Consider the following 23,480-nt stretch of genomic DNA (forward strand, 5'->3'; position numbering starts at 1 on the left):
TTTTTGTCCTATCTATCTCCTGCTAACATGATAGAAGATGATTTAGCACCTACTCGTAAGCACATGAATAGTGGGGTATGTAAACTTGCAACTAATATAAATACTTTTAATCTTTTGGATAATTTAAAGTTATATTTGTGATGAACACCCTAAAAAAAAGAAAAAAGAAAAAAAGAAAAAGAAAATAAAATGAGTTTAAGTCTTCTCACTGAGTAACTGGACCTTTTGCCTGGCAAGCGGCGAGTGTTCGCGTAAAAAGGTAAGGATGACTTAGATTAAACTCTGAGTGACTAATTCGGCCTTGGAGCCTAGTTGACTTGAGTTATTAAGCTTGTTAGGGTGTCTTTACACCTAGTGCCCTAAGCCATCTGGATCGGGAGTCATTGGCCTAACACTTGCTACATGGGTTAGCTAGAAAGCTTAATAAGGCTAGATATTGCACAAGTCATTCTTCTTAGTATTCAGTTTGATTAAAAGTTAAATCTTGGGTGTTCATTACCATTTAACTCTAGAAAGTCTTGGAAATTAGAGTGATCATGTTGGAAGTAGGTAAAAGCCACTCATTTAAATGATACTATCTTGCACCTCACTACATTTCTGACTTGTTAGCAGATAGATGGGGTGTAATGGAACTTGAGTTAGAGCCTGCTTAAATATGATAGCAATAAGTCTCTATTGTCCTTGCAATTCAAGGTTCATACAATAATACTTGTTCAAATTTCGAGTTAAACATTGGAAATTCCTGACTGATAAAGTTTGTGGATAACTTTACTACAAACCCTCACGAGACAACACTCGTCCACTAGGATAACCTAGGGATTTAACGGCTTGTTGCATTTGCCAAATGCAACCGCGATGCCTGCGAAAGTGAGCTAGGATATTGCTTGAGGACCAGCAAAATTCAGGTTTGGGGGTGTGTTAAGTGCACATTTGTGCACATTTTAGCACTCTTTTGGACCTAATTTTCTAAAGTTCTCCTGCATATAACTCTTAAAAAGATGTATTTCTTTATTTGGGTTTTCTTATTGTAATTGAAGGTCCTTCCAGGCTAAGACTACCTAAAACCTGGGTCATTCCCTATCTTTCCACTGCATCATCACGATTCGTCCCTATTGTTATGGACAGAAGTTCATCTAAACCAATTGCGATCAGGCATATTTCAGCCATGAATCCCTTCTCTTTGCACCACTTTCACTTCATCACAAAAAGAAATGACTTTTTTAACCTCCAATCCCATGAGCAATAGCTGAAATTACTATTTATTCCTAAAGTTACTATTCATTGCTGAAATCACTGTTCATATGAACAATTTCTTTACGGAACACTGTTCATATGAACAGTGTTAAGAAAAAAAACTGTTCATTTTTTTCACTGTTTTTTTTCTTCCTCCCGCGCCCCCAGAATTTTTCCAATGTCCCGCGTCCGCTCCGTGACCCAGCAATCGGATCCCCCGAGCACCACGTCCATGATCAATTCCCTCCCATCGATCATGCGACCCGGACGATCGGCTCCTCCCAGCGTCTTCCACCCATTCCAGCCGCATCCAACCTTCCAGATCGGTATCTCAGCCTCCCGCTTCCAATCCGGCGTCCACGAAGCTTCTGATGATTCCGCATCTATTCTGGATTCGAGATTTCCAGCATCAACGTTTGCAATCAAGAAGCCGCTCCAGCCCGTGATCCCAGCCATCTCCGCGGCGGATCCACGTCTTCCTTCAAGTGATCCCGCGGCCAGCTCCATCGATCCAGCTGTTCACGTGCGATCCTCCCAACGATCCTGCGGTGTCCTTTCCGGATTAGCGTCCGCATCACGGCCATCCTCTTCATCCGCAAAGCATCCTAGCGTCCGCATCATCGCCTCCCCTGCATCCGCCTCTTTCCCCCATTCAAAAATCTTCCCATGAGCGTCATCGCCTCCCCTGCGTCCGTCTCTTCCGTTTCTTGCCATCCAGGAGGGATCCTCTTTCGTGATCAGCGCCCAGCGATCCTACGACCGTTTCGATCCTCAGCCGGCTTCAAGGGGTGGAGGCGAGCTATATAAGGAGCTCTCGACTGGGCAAAGGGGGGGGGGGGGGGGAAGGAGGGGAGCTCACATCCAAGAAGAACAGAGCATGCTCTGTTCTTGAAAGAAACAAAAGAAAAAAAATGAGAGTTCCACCGTGGGAGAGAAAGGGAGAGAAACAATGCAATTTTCTTTTTTTTATTTTATTTGCAGAAGAGAAGAAGCATTAGGCTTCCAATTACCATTTTTATTTTTGTAATTTTTTTTTTATGAAATTCATCAATTTTCTTTCATGCAATTCATGTTCTAGGTTCAGTTTAATTTCTGTTTTTTATGCAATCTAGTAATTTTTCTTTCATGCAATCCATGATCTAGGTTCAGTTTAATTTCTGCTTTTTATGCAATCTAGTAATTTTTCTTTTATGCAATCTGTGTCTAAGTTTTAATTTAATATTGTGCAATTTATTTTATGCATTCTGGAATTCTTATTTTAATTGCAAAAACTCTCTTTCTTTTCTTTGTTTATTTTTTTTAGAAAAATAGCTCTGCTTGGTTAGAGATTAATCGAATATCCTCAATGAATTATTTTTTAAAAAATAAACCTTAATGAAGTTTCTATTCTCTATTTGTGTACTCCAATCGCCTCCCTATGGATCGACCTCCTATAACCACTATTCATCGAATAGAGGATGTTAAGAGTAAAAAAAAAAATATATATTTGTTTGTTGGTTAAGATTTTGACAACGACACCCTTTTTAAGTCATCCTCAGGTCTACAAGAAAGCCGACAACAGATACCTGTAGAGGCCAGACACTTGTGCGGCTTCAAGCGAACCAAATACAGCGATCATCGGATAACAGTGAAGATCTATTTTCTCAAAGGTAAAGAAAGGATCTTTACAATTCCTAATAGTAGATATGAAATTAATCAAGTTAGTAATTTTAATCTTTTGTTAGATTTCATAATTTTCTGAGTTAGAGTACTCAGATTTTTTTTTGAAATCTACGTTCCCTAGGACGTTCATACGATGAACGACCCTGCGCGTGTATTTTTGCTGCGATCGTTGCAATGCGTGCGGGGGTAACCCGAGAGATAGGACTTTGACAGCTGGCATCTTCCCCAAGGAAAAGCAGTATCTAGTTCTTAAGTTACTAGAGTAGGCTATATCACACTCTAGACTTGCTGGCTCTTTACATATCAGAATGCAAACTCAACTGAGGCATTCTCCTATCTGTTATTCCATTTTTTTTACTGTGTCTTGCAGGATGCTAGTTCTTTTTGTCTATCATTTTCCCTGTTCTTGAGTGTTTGTATTGTCACGCCCCGGATCCGGATCCGTGACACGGCCGTGCTATTGCCGACTACCGCCCACAATAGCACGCAGCCTCATACCTGGGAAATAGGGTAGTCAAACCAACCAAATCTTTTCATGTGTATTCATCTAGTACAACATGCTGGTCAGTACCCAAATACAGAGCTTCTACGTAGTTTATATACACAAAAGTATATACTTGCTTTACCCCAAAAGAAAGAAGCGCTAATACCAAATTAACGTGTCTCTGGCAGCTATCAGTGGTGAGGATCTGAAAGAAAAAAGTAAATAAACGGATATGAGCTACACGGCTCAGTAAGTAATCCTGCATAATCCTACCGGATCAACCAGTAGACTAAACATGTAAATCAGGGTTTTGAGAAGCTGACATGCATGTTTATCTAATAATCATCATGGCATAATAAGTATGCGATTTAAACAAAGCAGTAGTGCAAATCACAACAATTTTCATAATATATGCATATGAAACCGTGCCCCCCGGCATGCCGTGGTCCTTTTTCTCTCGGATGCTACTACGAAGTCCATTCGGCCACTGGCGGGGCCAGCTAGTCATTCTCGGCCACTAGCAAGGCCAGCGAAGTTATTCTCGGCCACTAGCAAGGCCAGCTCAGTTGCATTCGATCAGTAGCATCTTTGAGCCCGTTACAGTGCCTCTTGGCTAACTAAGACTTTATAAACTTACATGCATGATTAAAATATCAGTATCATCATGTCGCATACATAGCCATAGCTTCTGGGATCATGCAAGTTACTTATGCATTGTAACATATCAGGCATGAAACATATATACTTAAAATAAATGCTTAGGAAACATTAATAACATAATATGATCCATAACAGGATTAGGACAGGTTACTTACATTCTTCACTAATCATGCATACAATTCAAATTGTATAAAAAAACACTGGTTCATCTTATAAAACGTATTACAAGATCTACGATAGGATTAAGACAGATTACTTACCTCAATTCGCTTTCCAAATTGTTCAAGTCCAGGTGACTAATCCTCAATCACCTAAAACAACATCATAGGGATTACATTATTCCCCCTTCATTTATTATAAAATTTCTTAGTTCATCATACTATGAACTTACTTGCTTGGGTCCTATCCAAGGATTTAGCCCAAGTCCAATTTGAAGCCTTTGGGATTCGATTTAAAACCAGATTGGGTCCACCTGGGTTGATTGGGTTTTTAATTAAAGGATTGGGCCTCGTTTATAATTGGGTCCAACCTTTTCTAGCCAATTGGGTCCTCTGATTTGGTCAACGTGGCTCATTTGGGTCTGAGTCAGGATTAGCCCAAGGTCAATTCGACCTTCTGTCAGTTAAATTGGGCTTGAATTGGGCCTGATTTACAATCAATTAGGTATGCTGAGACCAACTCAGCTTAATTGGATTCGGACCCAATTTAATTTGGGCTTAACGTGTTTCGGATCCGAACCCAATTCCGGCCCGTTAACCCACTCTTTTCTTTTCTCTTCTCATTTTCTTTCTTTTCTTTTCTTTTTCTTTTTCTTTTCTTCTCTTCTCTTCTCCTTTTTCTTTTCTTCTCCTTCCCGAAGCTTCCTCCCCTCCTCCTCTCTTTCCTTCCTTCTCTCCCGATCTCCCCCTTCCTCTCTTCTCCGACGATGGCCGGACGGCGAGCGGAGGGGAGGATGGCGAGCGGAGGGGGACGGGCCACGACCGGCGGCGTCCGCGGCCAAGCCCCACGGCATCCCCGGCCGAGCCCGCGGCCGAGCTCTCGGCTTCCCCGGTCTTCTTCTTCTCCTCCGGCCGGATCTACGGCCTCTTCCTCCTCTCTCTTTCTTTCTTTCTTTCTTTTCTTTGGTCCTTCCCCTCCGGCACCACCCCATATTCTCTCTCTCTCTTACTCCCAAACCCTCTCTCTTCCTCTCTCCATTTTCCCCTGTGAAGGAAGAAGGGGGGTTTGGGAGGGCCGAGCCACAGTCGGCAGTGCCATGGCCGAGCTCGCGGCGTCCTCAGCCGTGCCTGCGGCTGAGCCTGCGGCCACGCCCTCGGCCTGCCAGCAGCCCCCCTTCCTCCCTTCTTTCTTCCTTTGTTTCTTTCTTTGTTATTCTTGCACAAAACAGGGGGAGAGAAGGCAGGGGGCTTACCTGGCTTTTTGCCCTTCCTCTTGGAGCTTCAGGGTTCCTTCGCCTTCGACTCCAGGGCTTCGGCTCTCTCTCCCGTTCCGTGTTCTTGGGGTCTGTGACTTAGGGTTGCCGGCAGAGGCTTAAATCAGTGTTTAGAAGATAAGACCCCCCTCTGAGAGGTCCCTTCCCTCTCCATTCCCTCCTGCTCCGGGACTGGCCGCCGCCCCCCTGTCTCCGGCGCGCCGGCAGCGGCTGTCAGCAGGGGTGAGGGTCACCCCTCCCTGTCGGTCTTATCCCTTCGTTTTTATATATTTTTTTTTTTTTTCAATCCTTATACAGCACTGCCCACAGTGACATTTGGGCCCAACCCTTAACTGGGCCCATTTCTTATTGGGCCTAGTAGGTTCTGGGCCCGGACATTACATCCTACCCCCCTTAAAATAAATTTCGTTCTCGAAATTAAACATACCTTAGATTCTGGTTTTTAAAAGTAGTCAACCATTGAGTCATCTTCTAGTTCTCGGTTAGTCTCCCTCTTAAAATGCTTGCTGATAAGATTTTGGCAAAATCATGGCACCTCAAAACTTGAACCTTTCCATCTATGACACGTAGGAGTTCTTTGATCTCTCCCAAAAGAAGACTAATCTTCCCACCTTAGATGCTATAATCCTTGGCCCGAGAAATTAATTGCTTTTGATTAAGTCCACACAAAGATCGTAATCGGCTTAATAAAAATAGGTGAGAGCATTAGCATCAAATACTTTTCATAATCTATAATCTTCTTTCTTCTCTTAACCTTGCCTACAATTTTATGATCAACTTTTATCCTAGCAAAACTTCAAACCCCTTTTAGATAGGTAGATCGAAGATGTCATAGCTAGGAGTAGGGAACATTTCAGGTCTAAGCCCAACCAAGGCACCATCAATCCGTTAATACTAAATTTAAGATGCCAAGATTCTCCCGGGAGTTACCAATAATAGAAAAACTCACGGGTGAAGATTATACAGCTCTCTCTCCAGATTATTCATAAAATCAACATCTTAATTCTGAATAAGAAGATCAAGTTTCTTTGTCAAAGTATCAACTGCTCTCGATTACCCGATCTATCACAAGATTAGATCATAAACAACTTCAATCCACCCTTGATAGATATTCATCAAAGTCAATTGACAACCTTAATTTCTTTCAATCGAATAAAGGATGGATATTAATTAAAAAAAATTCAAGCTTCAAATTTAGGAGGGAGAAGGTTCATACCAACATATTCTAGATCCAAGATCAAAATCGATGATCTATTAATTCATGTCAAAAGATGCTAAGAAGTTTCTTAGCATGACATAAAACTGGAGAATCTAGGATAGCACAGTGCTATCCAGAAATCAGAACATTCTCCTTTTATTTATCCAAAAAATCTTACTATACAAGAAAACAGATCAAATCTTTTGTTATTAAAACTTTCCGAATCAAAAGAATAATACTTCTGGCCAACTTAGATAAATAATTCAGACCACTATATTTTCGCTGCGCACTCTGATTCAAAACATCAAAATCCTTTGAATTCACTAATAACTTTTGATCAACATACTATTTGCCTACAAACAGAACTATTTAATTCCTCATCTGTATTTGCACTTCAAATCTTTCCTCCATCTAGATCGTATGTTACTTAGCCAAAACTTCTTTTTTACTTTTCCATGAGCGAGCAAAGAAAGGGTACCCCAACATAAGATCCTCTTAAATAAGCGACAACGCTTTAAAATGAATTTTACATTTTCAACAACTTCATTCATTGAAAATAAGCCTTCTTTCCTAATACGAGATAAGCTCTCAAATCATCTTAGAACATTTTAAGCTCGGAATTATGTAAACTTCTGAAAATTATTTCTCAATATCCCAATCTTTTATTAAGTATCTTTAAATTGCATGAACAATAATCTGCCCTACTTTAGCATTGCTAGAAGGTGATTCTGGATCTCACATCCCCGTTAAAAGAAAAGGATGTATACTTTTGTTGTAAGATCTCTATTTAAAAATCTTCTTCTATTGTACTCTTTCCACTAGACGATGATATGTGGAATTATCATCCATAATTTTTTCACCTTCCTCATAAAACAATTTAAACTTGCTTCTCAATGATAAACGAAGGCATTTAGTAATTGCCCCTCTATTAGAGATAAAATAATTTATTTCAAATCTTACAAGCATGATCACTAATACAAACTCCTGCAACATCATGTGCTATTGGGCATGTTCCCGTATCAATTCTATTGCTGATTCCACTCGCATTTCCTAATGACCCCATGTCATCATCATTCTCTCTCTCTTTTTTTTTTTTTTCTTTTTTTTTTTGTCAATACATCAACTAATATTTGTTTAATTGATTTATCACAGGATCACAAACTACTGCACTTTATCCAATGTAGAACATTTGAGCCTAAAATATTCTTCAACATTGAAAATTATTCTCAGAATTTACTAAATGACTTCACATTCCAAGTAAACAAAGGGAAAACTCTTAGATCTCATTTCTCAAATATACTTTCTTTCTATATAATAGTTGCCTGCATAATTGTCATACAGATTTTATCCTCGAAGAATATTAAAAAAAATATCTTTCCTTGTCCAAGCCTGAAACAACTTATGAATAAACCCTATCTTGTCATCAAAATAATTAACTTCAAACTAGAAGTATCATCCACAGTACCCAGTACCAAGTTAAACTTCCAATATCACCTATATACTGATACATAAATAATCACAATGTACTTTAATATTCCATGGCTAGTATTCCACTTAACATCGGTCAAAATCTAATTTAATCATAATCCAAAATACAAATTACTCCGTCGAGAAATCTCCAAAATAGCTTTTTCTTATTTTGGCATGGCTCGTTAGCATTCTGATTCAAAACACCAAAATCCTTAGTAGTCTTAAATCTTAAGCTCTAATACCATACCTGTCACAATCATGCCCCTAGAATGGCTTTGTATTAGCCCTAGCTTCTTTCTTTTTGTTGCTCATTATCACCTATCAAAATATTTGTGTCAAGCAATTTTCGTGACTGACCGATGATACGACCAATAAAATCTTTTCTTTCCTTTCCGGTTATGCGGAATCTCACTAAATGAGACTTAACTACCCATTTCCTTATTAAAGCTTAAAATTTTTACTCATGGTTAACCTATTGCTCTGATGCCACTAGATGTCACGCCCCGGATCCGGATCCGTGACACGGCCGTGCTATTGCCGACTACCGCCCACAATAGCACGCAGCCTCATACCTGGGAAATAGGGTAGTCAAACCAACCAAATCTTTTCATGTGTATTCATCTAGTACAACATGCTGGTCAGTACCCAAATACAGAGCTTCTACGTAGTTTATATACACAAAAGTATATACTTGCTTTACCCCAAAAGAAAGAAGCGCTAATACCAAATTAACGTGTCTCTGGCAGCTATCAGTGGTGAGGATCTGAAAGAAAAAAGTAAATAAACGGATATGAGCTACACGGCTCAGTAAGTAATCCTGCATAATCCTACCGGATCAACCAGTAGACTAAACATGTAAATCAGGGTTTTGAGAAGCTGACATGCATGTTTATCTAATAATCATCATGGCATAATAAGTATGCGATTTAAACAAAGCAGTAGTGCAAATCACAACAATTTTCATAATATATGCATATGAAACCGTGCCCCCCGGCATGCCGTGGTCCTTTTTCTCTCGGATGCTACTACGAAGTCCATTCGGCCACTGGCGGGGCCAGCTAGTCATTCTCGGCCACTAGCAAGGCCAGCGAAGTTATTCTCGGCCACTAGCAAGGCCAGCTCAGTTGCATTCGATCAGTAGCATCTTTGAGCCCGTTACAGTGCCTCTTGGCTAACTAAGACTTTATAAACTTACATGCATGATTAAAATATCAGTATCATCATGTCGCATACATAGCCATAGCTTCTGGGATCATGCAAGTTACTTATGCATTGTAACATATCAGGCATGAAACATATATACTTAAAATAAATGCTTAGGAAACATTAATAACATAATATGATCCATAACAGGATTAGGACAGGTTACTTACATTCTTCACTAATCATGCATACAATTCAAATTGTATAAAAAAACACTGGTTCATCTTATAAAACGTATTACAAGATCTACGATAGGATTAAGACAGATTACTTACCTCAATTCGCTTTCCAAATTGCTCAAGTCCAGGTGACTAATCCTCAATCACCTAAAACAACATCATAGGGATTACATTATTCCCCCTTCATTTATTATAAAATTTCTTAGTTCATCATACTATGAACTTACTTGCTTGGGTCCTATCCAAGGATTTAGCCCAAGTCCAATTTGAAGCCTTTGGGATTCGATTTAAAACCAGATTGGGTCCACCTGGGTTGATTGGGTTTTTAATTAAAGGATTGGGCCTCGTTTATAATTGGGTCCAACCTTTTCTAGCCAATTGGGTCCTCTGATTTGGTTAACGTGGCTCATTTGGGTCTGAGTCAGGATTAGCCCAAGGTCAATTCGACCTTCTGTCAGTTAAATTGGGCTTGAATTGGGCCTGATTTACAATCAATTAGGTATGCTGAGACCAACTCAGCTTAATTGGATTCGGACCCAATTTAATTTGGGCTTAACGTGTTTCGGATCCGAACCCGATTCCGGCCCGTTAACCCACTCTTTTCTTTTCTCTTCTCATTTTCTTTCTTTTCTTTTCTTTTTCTTTTTCTTTTCTTCTCTTCTCTTCTCCTTTTTCTTTTCTTCTCCTTCCCGAAGCTTCCTCCCCTCCTCCTCTCTTTCCTTCCTTCTCTCCCGATCTCCCCCTTCCTCTCTTCTCCGACGATGGCCGGACGGCGAGCGGAGGGGAGGATGGCGAGCGGAGGGGGACGGGCCACGACCGGCGGCGTCCGCGGCCAAGCCCCACGGCATCCCCGGCCGAGCCCGCGGCCGAGCTCTCGGCTTCCCCGGTCTTCTTCTTCTCCTCCGGCCGGATCTACGGCCTCTTCCTCCTCTCTCTTTCTTTCTTTCTTTCTTTTCTTTGGTCCTTCCCCTCCGGCACCACCCCATATTCTCTCTCTCTCTTACTCCCAAACCCTCTCTCTTCCTCTCTCCATTTTCCCCTGTGAAGGAAGAAGGGGGGTTTGGGAGGGCCGAGCCACAGTAGGCAGTGCCATGGCCGAGCTCGCGGCGTCCTCAGCCGTGCCTGCGGCTGAGCCTGCGGCCACGCCCTCGGCCTGCCAGCAGCCCCCCTTCCTCCCTTCTTTCTTCCTTTGTTTCTTTCTTTGTTATTCTTGCACAAAACAGGGGGAGAGAAGGCAGGGGGCTTACCTGGCTTTTTGCCCTTCCTCTTGGAGCTTCAGGGTTCCTTCGCCTTCGACTCCAGGGCTTCGGCTCTCTCTCCCGTTCCGTGTTCTTGGGGTCTGTGACTTAGGGTTGCCGGCAGAGGCTTAAATCAGTGTTTAGAGGATAAGACCCCCCTCTGAGAGGTCCCTTCCCTCTCCATTCCCTCCTGCTCCGGGACTGGCCGCCGCCCCCTGTCTCCGGCGCGCCGGCAGCGGCTGTCAGCAGGGGTGAGGGTCACCCCTCCCTGTCGGTCTTATCCCTTCGTTTTTATATATATATTTTTTTTTTTTTCAATCCTTATACAGCACTGCCCATAGTGACATTTGGGCCCAACCCTTAACTGGGCCCATTTCTTATTGGGCCTAGTAGGTTCTGGGCCCGGACATTACATGTATATTCTCATCATTGATGTCTTAAAATTTATCATTTTGTGCATCATTCTGGAAACTATCTTGCATTAAGAGTTGAATTATTTTTTCCACAATTCCATGTCAAGAGTTTAGGGAAGTGCTTTAATTTTTAGTATTTCTTGAGCTGTTGCCATCCACTTTGAATATGACCATGTCTCTACCTTGAATGTTCCGTTGCTAGTTATCTTGCAAGATATTTGAAGGCATATACATGGCCCTTGCAGGTCAATCCCCAATTCTATGCATTTAGATGGATTACTCTGCCATTGACACAAGAACTCAATTTTGCTGATAGCCTTCACATCTGGGACACACTATTAAGTGATACTGAAGGCCCTCAGGTAATCTCTCTCACTCTCTCTGAGAGAAAAAATTCGAATTCACTTTCGAAAGATAATAGAAATGCTCATTGACACAGGAAACACGACTTTGAATATGGTGTGCCATGCTGATCCTGGTTAGATCGAAGGCATCTCTTGACAAGAGACTTCAGTTCCAATCTTAAGTTGTTGCAGAATTATCCATCGACAGACATCAGTCATCTCCTCTATGTGGCTAACAAGTTGCATGGGTGTTGATCCTAGTGTGATTTTGATGTTTACAAAGCCATTGAGGTCATATTGTTGTAGTAATGCTTTTAAATTTAGTATTTCAGATGATCTAATACATAAGTGTTTAAGGAAGAAAGAATTGAAACATTCTTGATACGTATTGCTGATACATTAAAAGAACTTTCAAGAACTCATCTAAAGACAAATATAATGGAAGAACTTGAGGGAAGACCTAAATTTTAGTTTGATAGACTGGAGAGTCAAGTTTCCTTAGTTGAAGTGCAATTCTATCTTTTTCGAGTTTAAAGAGATGGAATATTTATGTGCCAACATCCTAAGTGAAAAGAAACGACTTGCAATGTTTTTACTTCAAGAAGTTCAGTTTTATGTACAAATCTAACTTAAAGATGTAGAGAATCAGTGTTAGAGTCGATCCCAGAAAGTTTGGAGCCGACTCCGACACGCCCTGAACATTTGGCACAGAGTTTAGGTCGATCCCACCAGACTTGACAGAAACTTGTTCTTCTGCACCCAGAACTCGAGTCGACCCCACCAGAGTTCGGGTCGACCCCACCAGATTTGACAGAAACTTGCTCTTCTAGAACCTCTGCTCGAGCCGACTCCACCAGAATTCGAGTCGACCCCAGATCTGCTCAAGTCGATCCCAGCTCGACTAACAACCTAACAGCTAGTTCCGTAGAAGTCTTTTTGAAGGCTCCAACGGCTATAAATAGTTAGTTTTTTCAATCCAACAGCTAGTAACTACTATTTGGAGGTTGGAGAAGTATTTAGGAGCTACTATTCATTAGAAAAATAATTTTGGTGAGAAATTAAGTGTGCATTTAAGAGAAAGAGCAAAACCAAGAGAGTTCATTTATTGCTTCAGTTAAAAGCCAAGAAGAAGAGTGTTGAGCAGAAATTCCAAGTGCTTTCAAGAGCTTAGCCAACTTATTAAAGAGTGAAGCAATCTCAGCGAAGAAGAAAAGAAAAGCGCCATCAAGTGATATCATTCTCTTCTTTCATCTCTAAAGCATAATTATTTTGTTTGCTCATTTAAGGAGCTTTAAATTTTGAATTACTTATTCTCCTTATAAGATTTTGTTGGTGAGCTTTAAAACTAATTGAGTTGAGGGTTTTGTTGGTGGGCCCGAAAAACCAACTGTGTGAGTTTTTGAATTGTGAGCCCGGTAAAACAATTTAACTATAATCCGCTGGATTATAGTGAATTTCCAAGAGGATGCTTGGAGAGTGGACATACGTGCCTTGGAGTGCACCGAACCACTATACTTGCTTGTGTTTGGATGGTGTTCCTTTGTGCATCTTGCTTTACTTTTCTTTTTGCATTGTGTAGTTGCTCTAGCTTAATTTCTTACTGATTTACTTGTGATTGCTTAGAGCTTATTTATATTCTCTTTCACTGCATTTACACCTTTCACATAAGTTAAATTGTGCACTTATCTGTAAGTTAATTTGGGATCATACTTTTTAGAAAACCCAATTCACCCCCTATCTTGGGTTGTCACCTTGGGCAACAAGTGGTATCAGAGCCAAGTGCTCTAGTATTAGTTGTTCGTTTTGTACCCAGTTTTGTTGAAGTTCTATTCCATGCCTACCTTATCTATATGTGCTACCTCAGTGCATCCCAATTCTGTGCAAATGTGCTTTCACAACCACTTTGGCAAGTGCCTTGTCTTCTTTGCTAGTAGGTGTTTTGTTAAGCAGGAAGATGGCCTGGTTATGTGCTTTGATGTATTTGTGTAAGAAATTCTAGATTTTCACCTATCTCTTGTCAGAGCTATCATCTTTAAAGATATAGTAACAATGTTATCTTTATCTTTATGCTCTTGTACTATTTTATTTTGCCCCTTATACCACTTCATTATGGTTATTGTAATTCAATGTTCCACAATATTCGCTGTCTTAAATAATATTTCCTTTGCATAATTATTGGTGAAGAAGTTGCTTAAATATTTTTTGGTGCACAATGAGAATTTTCTACTCATTTGCCTTAATTTGATGATTTAGTTTTGTCCAAGAGGGAGTTATGAAGGGGAGGGTTTGATCATTTTAAGTCCGATATTAGATGCATAGGTATATTTGGTTGTTGAGAGAATCTTACTCCTTATTTATAATCATTATGTGGTTTGTAACTTCTCACAAGGTTGTTTTTAGAAATATATCGATTTATAGTACAGTGTCTGATGCAATGGAACATCGTCCATGGTATCATTCATACTTTAACATCAACAATCTCTTGGACATAATGATAAGGGACTTGTCCGCAGAGGGGGAAGATTCTTGTCTCAATGGTAGTAGAAATTTCTCTTGGTGGCTGTCTAGACTCATCCTCATTCCGCAGAGGATTCTAGATGAGCTGTCATCTTCTCTATATGAACTACTAAAACTATTGAAGAATAAAACCTTGCTTCTGTTTGGTAAATTAGAAAAAGTTACTAATTATTGGGGTTCTATATTATATGAGGGAGGAACTTGAACAATTGTATTGATGTCTCAACTAGAAGCAGGAATTACAGTTTATAAATACGGTGTAGCTGATTCCTCAAGGTGAGTACTTGACTGGTTTTTCCACTAGCAGAGCTAGTTCGATAGATCATCATTCTGACCTGGTTTTTATATACTGTTACCATGATTTCTCTCATTCTTCATTGGCTGAATATGCATGCAACTCAGTAAAATTTTGAGCTTGCTTAAGCACAGTGGAAAGCAATGCATTTTATCTTGTGCAATAGTACTTTTGAGCATGAGTGTACAGAACTTTGTTGCACTTTTCTTTTGAAAGTTGCAAAACCCTTCATATGAAAATGAAATACATTTTTTTCAAGACATGTAACTGTAATTCATGTCCAATTAACCCTATTCCAGATCTCTCTGATTTCTAAAGTGGTGTTGTTGGCATCATTTTCTGAGTTGTATGTCAAATGAATAATTTCATATCCACATCCACATTCACATGTTTTTGATTACTATAGAGTTGAAAACTTCTTCATAAATGTCATGCATGTATAAACACAATGTAAAGGGTAACCATTTCTGTTTGTGCAGGAATTTACCATTTGTTTGTATGCTTCATTATCTTACTAGCTCCAATAAATATAGAATGTCAAACCTTGGATGGTCATGAAGTAGTTAATATGGGAATAGTAATATGCTTTTTTTTAATTGACATGTGCTAGGAAATATGAGTATGATAATATGGTTTTTTAATTAACATGCACTACGATATCTCAAATGTAGGAGTAATGTTAGGAAAAGAAACTTGTTTACCTTCTTGACACCTTGATTGACACCATATTTTGAACATTGCCTGAATATTGACATTTTTTCTGAATTATACCTGAACAGTAAGACCTTGACCCTCACTAAGTTTCTCCAACAGCTCCAAGAGGCCGAGGAGCTTGTGGAACAAGCTCTAGAAGTGCATTATACACAAGCACCACATCTTAGAAGGACATTTAGGTAGAGGGGTGGTATAAATAACAGGGGAGTTGATCAAGGATCTGAGTAATAGTAGTAGCAGGTTCAACAACCATCAAAGCAGGACCATTCCAAGTAGAATAAGAAAAAGGCAGGAAAATGGTTGAAGGTTGCTTCTATTGTAGCAAGCTGGGCCACCAGTAGAGGAACGGCTAGTAGTATCTAGTTCCCAAAGTGCAAGGGAAAGCGGAAGACTTTTTAACGTTTATAGTCTTATTTGATGTGGGACTCACTATCTTGGGCTATGGACTAACGTTGGTCCGTGACTGTCCCATTTGCAGGAAAGGCACCGAAGCCAGGCATGGGTGATGGGATGGCGGGCTTGCCTGGAAGTAGTAGCTTAGATTGATGGTAGTTGGTCACATCACAGTGGACATGTTCTGGTCCATGGTTTTTTTAATGATATTCTCCACTTTTTATGATTATGAACAATTGGTCTAATTATGTGCATATTGACAATTGGTTTAAGTAGTTATTTTTTATTCTTCCTGATTATGCTACTATGGATGATGTGACAAGTTTGACTAGTGTTATGACTTTGGTATGAGCCAATTTAAATGCACACATAGTATGCCTAGGTATATGGAATTAGTAGGTGTTACAGTAGTTTGCTTGGAAAGTATATGGAATTGGTTATCTCATGGAATCCCTTCTCAAAGAGTTTTGATTTGAGAAAGAGAGATAACAATCTCTATCTAGTTATTTTCCCAGCAATTAGTAGTAGTTGTGATATGATAGCAAATGCCCGCACACTTCCATCTTCATAGTTGATGATTATTTTTATTACCATCAGTTGACATTTATAGCTATATAAAAATAGATTAATTTTGTTGAGCTTTAATGGGTGTAATTGGTTTATAAGAAAATCCTTCACAGATTTATGCAAACAGATATGATGCTATATTTTTCACAGAATAATTAGCACATATGTGTAAAGGGGCAACTTGAGATGACTATTTGTCCATTCTGCTTAGATTATTGGTTCTCAATAATTAAAAATAGGATTTTGGTTCATTAGATGAATCATGATATAACCATAAGGTCTTCTCGCTATTTCTATATCTTATAAGATAATTGCTTGTATCTAAAAATGGGATTTGCTGAGGTAGCTTTATACCGTAGGAAGGTTTTCGTTACTTGGGAAGTCATAAAAGTATAAGCACGCATTATGTGTTTGCCTTAAGGATTAAAGATCCACATGGCTTTTTAGTGCAAGTAGAAGATTGTTGGAAGTAAGAAATGTTGTAAAAGCCATTTATATATTTAATATAATAATTTTGAGATATTATGGCTGCCTTCTTTACGCAATCATAAATAATTAATTGGGCATGTCATATGTAGGGTTTTGAGCTAGAAAAAAGTCTGCAAGTGGCACTATTGGATAGGATGACCAAGTAGACAGAGTGTACTCTATAGAAAGAATTGGATCATTGCGGATGCTTAAAAATTGTTAGGGCAAGAATAGGCATCGCGCTCATATGGCTTTAATCAGATACAATATCTAATAATGGATTGGAGTGGCTATTTTTTCATAGTCATTAAAGCAATCCACTCCGAATTGGCACTATGGATACGTTTTATTGAATGATCAATGCAACGAGACCATCGCTCGGAAAATATTGTCGGAGTTGAGGATGTTGATTTCATATGCACAGTATTCAAGCGGTCTCCAGACATGAGGGCATGTCATGGAAAATGTAACTGTGTTGTTATAGATGATGCATGCATCTATTATTGATTAAATACTTGAAGAACATTGTTCTCTCCCAGTTGGAAGGAATACTAGAAGGGTGCTTGGAGCACTTCATAAGGCAATCCTACATCTTGTCCCCTTTTTAGAGGGCTTGTGCTGCAGTCAAACCATCTGTTAGCTACTCATTCATCAGACTAAGGTTTGAAAAATCATTCTTTCATTGATTATAATGTCTATGCTTATACTTCATAAGGCTCCACTAGTTGGGAAATGCATGTAATTGGGGTTACATGTGGTTGTAATTGCTGCATTTACAATTACATTTCCAGTGGTTGATTGGTTTATAGTTACAATAAAATAAAATCCTGTATTTATTTGCCCGTAAATGAGAACTATAACTGTAATTGATTATAATATTATAGCAGCATTAGTGATGCCTTGGCCACGTTGTTGGGACTTAAACCTATCATAAAGATCTCTCTAAAGTCTTTTGTCTTGCAAACAAATTGGGACTTAAACCTTGAGTATCATGCAAAAGCTAAAATACTTTGGCAATTAATGGACTGATTGAACATCTTAGAGCTACTAATCCAGCTTGTTTTAGGGAAGGCTTAGGGTAGCTAAAACAAAATAGGCCAAACTACGAGGACTAGATAGCCAAGAGGAAAGAGGGAAAAATAAAAACGAAAACAACCAAGCAAAAAAATACTAAGAAGAAGAAGAAGCTATTGGGATATGGTCGATCGGATTTGAAGTTGGATACAATCCTGAGAAATCTAAAGATGGGAGTCTAGTATTGATTTTCCAAACCACTGACTATGATGTATTATCTGTAAACTTTTTAAAGACATTTTCATGTAACCTAAGATTTCTAGCCAATGCATCAAATAATCAAAATGGATGGTCATCGTATTATTTAAGCTCTAATTTTTTACCACTGGCTACATATGTTAAAGGCCTTCAAATTAGAAAATCTTTTATCTGAAAGCAGTTTAAAGATAGTAGCTCGTATTCAAGGCTCATATCATTGTTGTAAGACCCTTGTATTAGAATTTCACTTGATCCTATCCTACTTCAAATCTAATCAATGGGAGCCTAGTTCATCTCAGACTTATTTTAGGTGTGTGGCTCAAGGACATGTACCACAAGTGAAACAATAATATACAGTCAGCATACCATCTCCATTTCACAAAACTACATTTAAAGAAAAAGACTATTTTATCCTTCGTTTTCATCCCTCTCTTGTCAATGCCTCATTAATTTCGTTCCACTCCAAGTTCTGTACCATGGAGGTTAATTTAAAACACTCCCTTTGCCATGGTTACTTATTTGAAATACATATTCTTTTAAATTCATAAGGTAGATCTAGGCCATATCTTGGGGGATGATGACAATAAAAGTTCTGAGCTCCTGATGTTTCTTATTGGCGCTCCACTCACGGAGGATTAAAGTTTGGGAGGGAAGAAGTGGAAACCAGTGAAACAGGGGAGTTCGGCATTGGAAGGGCACAGTGAGAAGAGGAAGGTGTTGGTCCAACTTTTCACCGTCCATAGAACTTATTCTATTCAGAGCAAAGCCGCCAGGGGTATTAATGCGATGCAGTTGTACGCCAATTGGCAGCAGTAGGTAATTGGACCTTTAGGTTGTGTGTTTGTGAGCCACACCTGAACTGATTTTGTTTAGCTCATATGATAATATAATATTATTAGTGTCATATTCACACTATATTAATCATACCATTAATATATTGATATATTATATTATATATAATAATAATTAAAAAAGATGAAGGAAGTTGGTAAGATATGTTATAAATCATTGGATACATGGAGATTAGGGTTGTTTATTGAACTGGTTGGGTCGAATTTGGGTTAGGCTCAATGCCATGCGTAACCAAAAATAACTAGGCCTTTAGCTCGACCCGCCCTGACCTTTAGGCTTCTTTTCAAAGCTTGAGCCCGGTAGCTTTGGACGTCAGATTGGGCCTCAAGCTTTCAAGATTGTGGTGGCGGCGAGATTGGGAGGGTATGATGTAACAGCGGCGAGATGGGGAGTGGACGACACGGGGGCGGTGAAAGGGGGACTAGACGACATGGGGGTGGTGAAAGAGGGTGTAGGCGATGCAGCCATGGCGAGAGGAGGAGCGGATGATGCAGCCATAGCGAGAGGGGGAGCGGACCATGCGGCCACTGTGGGAGGGACGACAGACGACGCAACGAAGCTGAGAGAGAGGGAGAGAGAGAGCGGATGACACGACGGGGAGCCAATGGGAGTAGGATTTAAGTGTTAGGTTAGGGATGTAAATTTGTAAAACTATAAGGGGATTTAAGAGATATCATATACATATATATACACACACACACACGCATATATATAATATTATATATTTATTAATTTAAATAATGAGGCTCGGGCTGGGCTCGGGCTGGGTCGATGCAAACCCGAGCATGGCCCGTTTAAAAGATGGGCTTAAATTTCTGGCCTGGTTCAGCCTGCCGGTTGAAAAACAAGGTCTAGATCTGTCTGAAATGTGCCAAGCTTGGGCAGGCCGCTAGGTTTTTGAGTAGGTCTAATGGAAATATAGGAATAAAAATGGAGTAAGAATTATTGTAGATAAGAGTTCAAATAATAAGGTTGTAGGCAATAAGAGAGTCGGAAATAGAATTTAAAAAATTGTGTTAAGAGAGAAGTCTATTAATATGATTAGTGATTAGGATGATGCTACAAGGTAATGCAATTGAAGGACATGGATGGACTAGTTCAAGACATTCCAAGTGAAGAAAAATGTTTATTGAAGGAAATTTGAATGGGCACATGGAGAAATATAGAGTATATTTTGAAAGGTTACATGAAAGTCATGGTTCTAGAGATAGAAATGATGAAGGGAATGCTATTTTGGAGTTCACAAAAGTATATGACCTACTATTAGCTAACACATACTTTGGAAAATACTCTTATTTGATAACTTTAAAGTGAGCATAATACTAGTCAATCAGATTTCTTTCTTACTAAACTAGATGAGAATTTAACCATCTAAAATAAATTAGTAGCTTTGGATGTGTATACTAGAAAATGGAAAAGGACTCAAGACAATAGGGACCCGAGAAATAGGTTGTTGAATTTGTGATGCGAGAAAATAACTGGCCTTTAAGGATAGAATGTCAAATAAAGGAAAATAAGATATATATATATGGAAATGAATACCATGAGGAAAGAGATGGCTAATTATAGTAAGAAAGCGGCCATAGAGGTATGAGGAGAATCAACGGAAAAGGGGCTATCTTATAAGGAAGCCTAGCAGCCGAGTAAAAAAATTTCAGCTGATGTTTAAGGCTAAATGGGTATTATAGAAGACTGCTTAAATGTAGGAATATAGAAGCATATGAAAGTTATAAGGTGGTTAAGAAAGCAATATGTGAGGTTAGAGATTTGCTAGGTTTTTCTTTGGTTTAGTTTTACACGTACAATTAGGGTATTTTAGGTAAACGATGTTATGAAAAAAAGTGAAAATAGAAAAAGTAGTTGGACATGATAGAATCTCTATTGAGATTTGGAAGCTTGTGATATGGGAATAATTTGGTTGAAAAAGTTGTTTAATAAGATTTCAATGACCAAGAAAATATCTGATGAATCTATACAGAATCTTTAACAAAAAATTTTTAGTAGTGTAGGAATCCATATATGTTGTGTTTGATGAAACTAACAATCTTTCATCAAGGAAGAAAAACGTGTGTGATGATGCAGATGCGATAGAAAAAGTGAGGAAGGTACCTTAAAGGAGACCCCAGCTAATGATGACAGCAAGAACAATGGACATGAGAATGAAGAAGAAGAACATAGGAAAAATCCACCAATCGAGGATCAAGGTAATGATGATCTTCCTAAGGAATGGAGGTATGCTCACAACCTTCCTAAAGACTTGATTAGCTGTGATCCATCTCATGGTGTTAGAACTAGATCATCACTCAAGAACATTTGGAATCCTTTAGCTTTTGTATCTCAAATTGAACCTAAAACCATTAAAGAAATTGAACAAGATTATAATTGGATAACTACTATGCAAGAGGAACTAAATCAATTTGAAAGAACAATATAAGAAATTTATTTAAAAAACATTTGAATCATTTTATAATTAGAACTAAGTGGGTATTTAGGAATAAACTAGATAAAAATAGAAATATCATAAGAAATAAGGCAAGACTAGTTGCACAAGAATATAACAAGAAGAAAGAATTGATTATGATGATTCATTTGCACTTGTAGCAAGATTAGAGGCAATTAGGCTGTAACTTGCTTTTGCATGTTTTATAAATTTTAAATTATTTCAAATGGATGTTTAAAATATATTTTTAAATGGCTATATTATTGAAGAAGTGTATATAGAATAACTACCTAGTTTTGAAAATCATAAGTATCCTAATCATGTTTTCAAACTAAACAAAGCTTTGTATAATTTGAAACAAACACCCTATACTTGGTATGAAAGATTAAGTAAATTCTTAACTAAAAATAAATTTATGAGAGAAAACATAGACACTACTTGTTTCTAAAAAGAAAGAACAATGATCTTTTGATAATACAGATATATGTAGATGATATTATCTTCGATGCCACTAATGAGATTTTATGTCAAAAATTTACCAAGCTAATATAGGAGAAGTTTGAGATAAGCATGATGAGAGAGCTAAAATTTTTTTTCGGACTCCAAATCAAGTAAACGGATGAGAAAATTTTCATCAATCAAAGCAAGTACACAAAAGAGCTATTGAAGATGTTTGGGATGGAGGATGCCAAGGCATTAGGCACCCCAATAAGTCCGTCATGCAAATTTGATTCAGATGAGCATGGTAAGAATATTGACTTAAAACTTTATAGAGGCATGAAAGGATGATTACTCTATCTTACTACTAGTAGACCTGATATTATATTTAGTGTATGTATATGTGCTAGATTCTAATCTAATCCTAAATATTACTTAACTGTGGTGAAAAGAATCTTAAGATACTTAATTGAAATTCAAAATATAGGACTTTGGTACTCGAAACAATCATCATTAAATCTAATAGGATATTTAGATGCTAATTTTGCGAGATGTAAACTAGATAGAAAGAGAACTAGTAGAACATATCAATTTTTAGGTGTAAACTTAAGCTCATGGTTTAGCAAGAAATAAATTTTGGTATCATTGTCCCTGGCTGAAGCTGAATATATTGCTGCTAGAAGTTGTTGTGCTCAAATTTTATAGATTAAGCAATAACTTGAAGATTTTGGAATAAAATATAATAAGATACCTATTAGATGTGATGATACAAGTAAAATAAATTCAATAAAAAATCTAATTCGACATTCAAAAACTAACCACATTATAGTAATATGTCATTTCATTAGAGATCATATTCAAAATAATGATGTAATGCTTGATTTTGTTAGTACTGATAGACAATTAGCTGATTTTTTCACCAAACCCATTAGTGAGGATAGATTTAGCATGATTAGACGTGAGTTAGGAGTGTGTGATCCTCTCAATTAATATCCACATCACAAAAGCCTAAATCTCTCTTGGTCAATCTGATTTTATTCTTGTTTGACCCTAAATTAATTATGTTTGTATTGATTTTTCTCTTCTATAGAGCCAACTCCAGTCTAAGGAGTCGACTTGTAGTTATGAGGAGTCAACCTCTCGGATTGAGGAAGAGTTATGAGTCAACTCTCAAATTAGAGGGAGTCAACTCAAGCTTGTGTAGGTTGTGGACGAGTGGACTTATGCGAAAAGATGGGTCGACCCCTTCTGAGGAGTCGACTCGAGGATTAGTTCGAGTCGACCCCGAGTCCCCGACTTAGGGATGCAGGATCTATAACCGAGTTGTCCCAAATTCTCTTCATTTCAACTCTTTTTTTCTCCGCTCAAAAATCTCTCCCATCCTTTTTCCTCCCAAAGTGGCCCATTGCAAGCCATTAATCTCTTCTTTCTTAGATCGATTGGATCTCAAATGGCTCCTTGGAAGCAACTTGCCCAGCAGATGAAGCGAACCAAAACCCTAGAGTAGACAGAACAGCGCACGAAATCTCGATCCGACCCCCATCCACCACCTTGTGAAGAAGAGGCTCCTATTCCTCCTCAACCCTCTCCAAGTAAGGTTCCTCTCTTTTCATGGATTGTCATAACCAGGAGGAACATGGATTTTTGATTTCTTGAATCAAGAGGGGTTTGCTATTAGAAGAAAATTGGAGAAGATGGTTTCAAATTTGTATGCTCCCGGAACGTCTCAACCTACCCCAACTTGGTTAGAGAATTTTATGGGAATGCAAAGTTTGGGGTAGGGAGTTTAGAGTCCATAGTCAAGGGCATTCATATTACATTCAATGTATTGAGCTTAGGAAGACTTCTATGGATGCCAATTGATGGATCTTGAGCCGATAGGCGAAACGAGCGTGGGATTGGTTTCTATCACATTCTAGACTATAAGGACATCAACGAACTGGAGGAGGTGAGTGCAAATCAGTTGTACGTAGAAATGAGACTCCTTCACTACATGATCAGTATAATT

At 38.7% G+C, this 23,480-nt stretch overlaps 1 long non-coding RNA gene across 1 annotated transcript; it reads left to right on the forward strand.

Annotated features, from left to right (window-relative positions):
* The first annotated feature begins 2,507 nt into the window (after nt 1-2,507).
* Nucleotides 2,508-13,684, forward strand: LOC149751540 (uncharacterized). The gene is made up of 3 exons (XR_016398112.1): nt 2,508-2,882; nt 11,418-11,534; nt 11,612-13,684. It is a non-coding gene; the product is annotated as an uncharacterized LOC149751540 (long non-coding RNA).
* The last annotated feature ends 9,796 nt before the right edge of the window (nt 13,685-23,480 follow it).

The sequence above is a fragment of the Phoenix dactylifera genome, chromosome 12 (genome assembly GCF_051530095.1).
Source record: "Phoenix dactylifera cultivar Ajwa chromosome 12, Ajwa_hap1_PhDact_Kaust_v1.1, whole genome shotgun sequence".
Taxonomy (NCBI): Eukaryota; Viridiplantae; Streptophyta; class Magnoliopsida; order Arecales; family Arecaceae; genus Phoenix; species Phoenix dactylifera.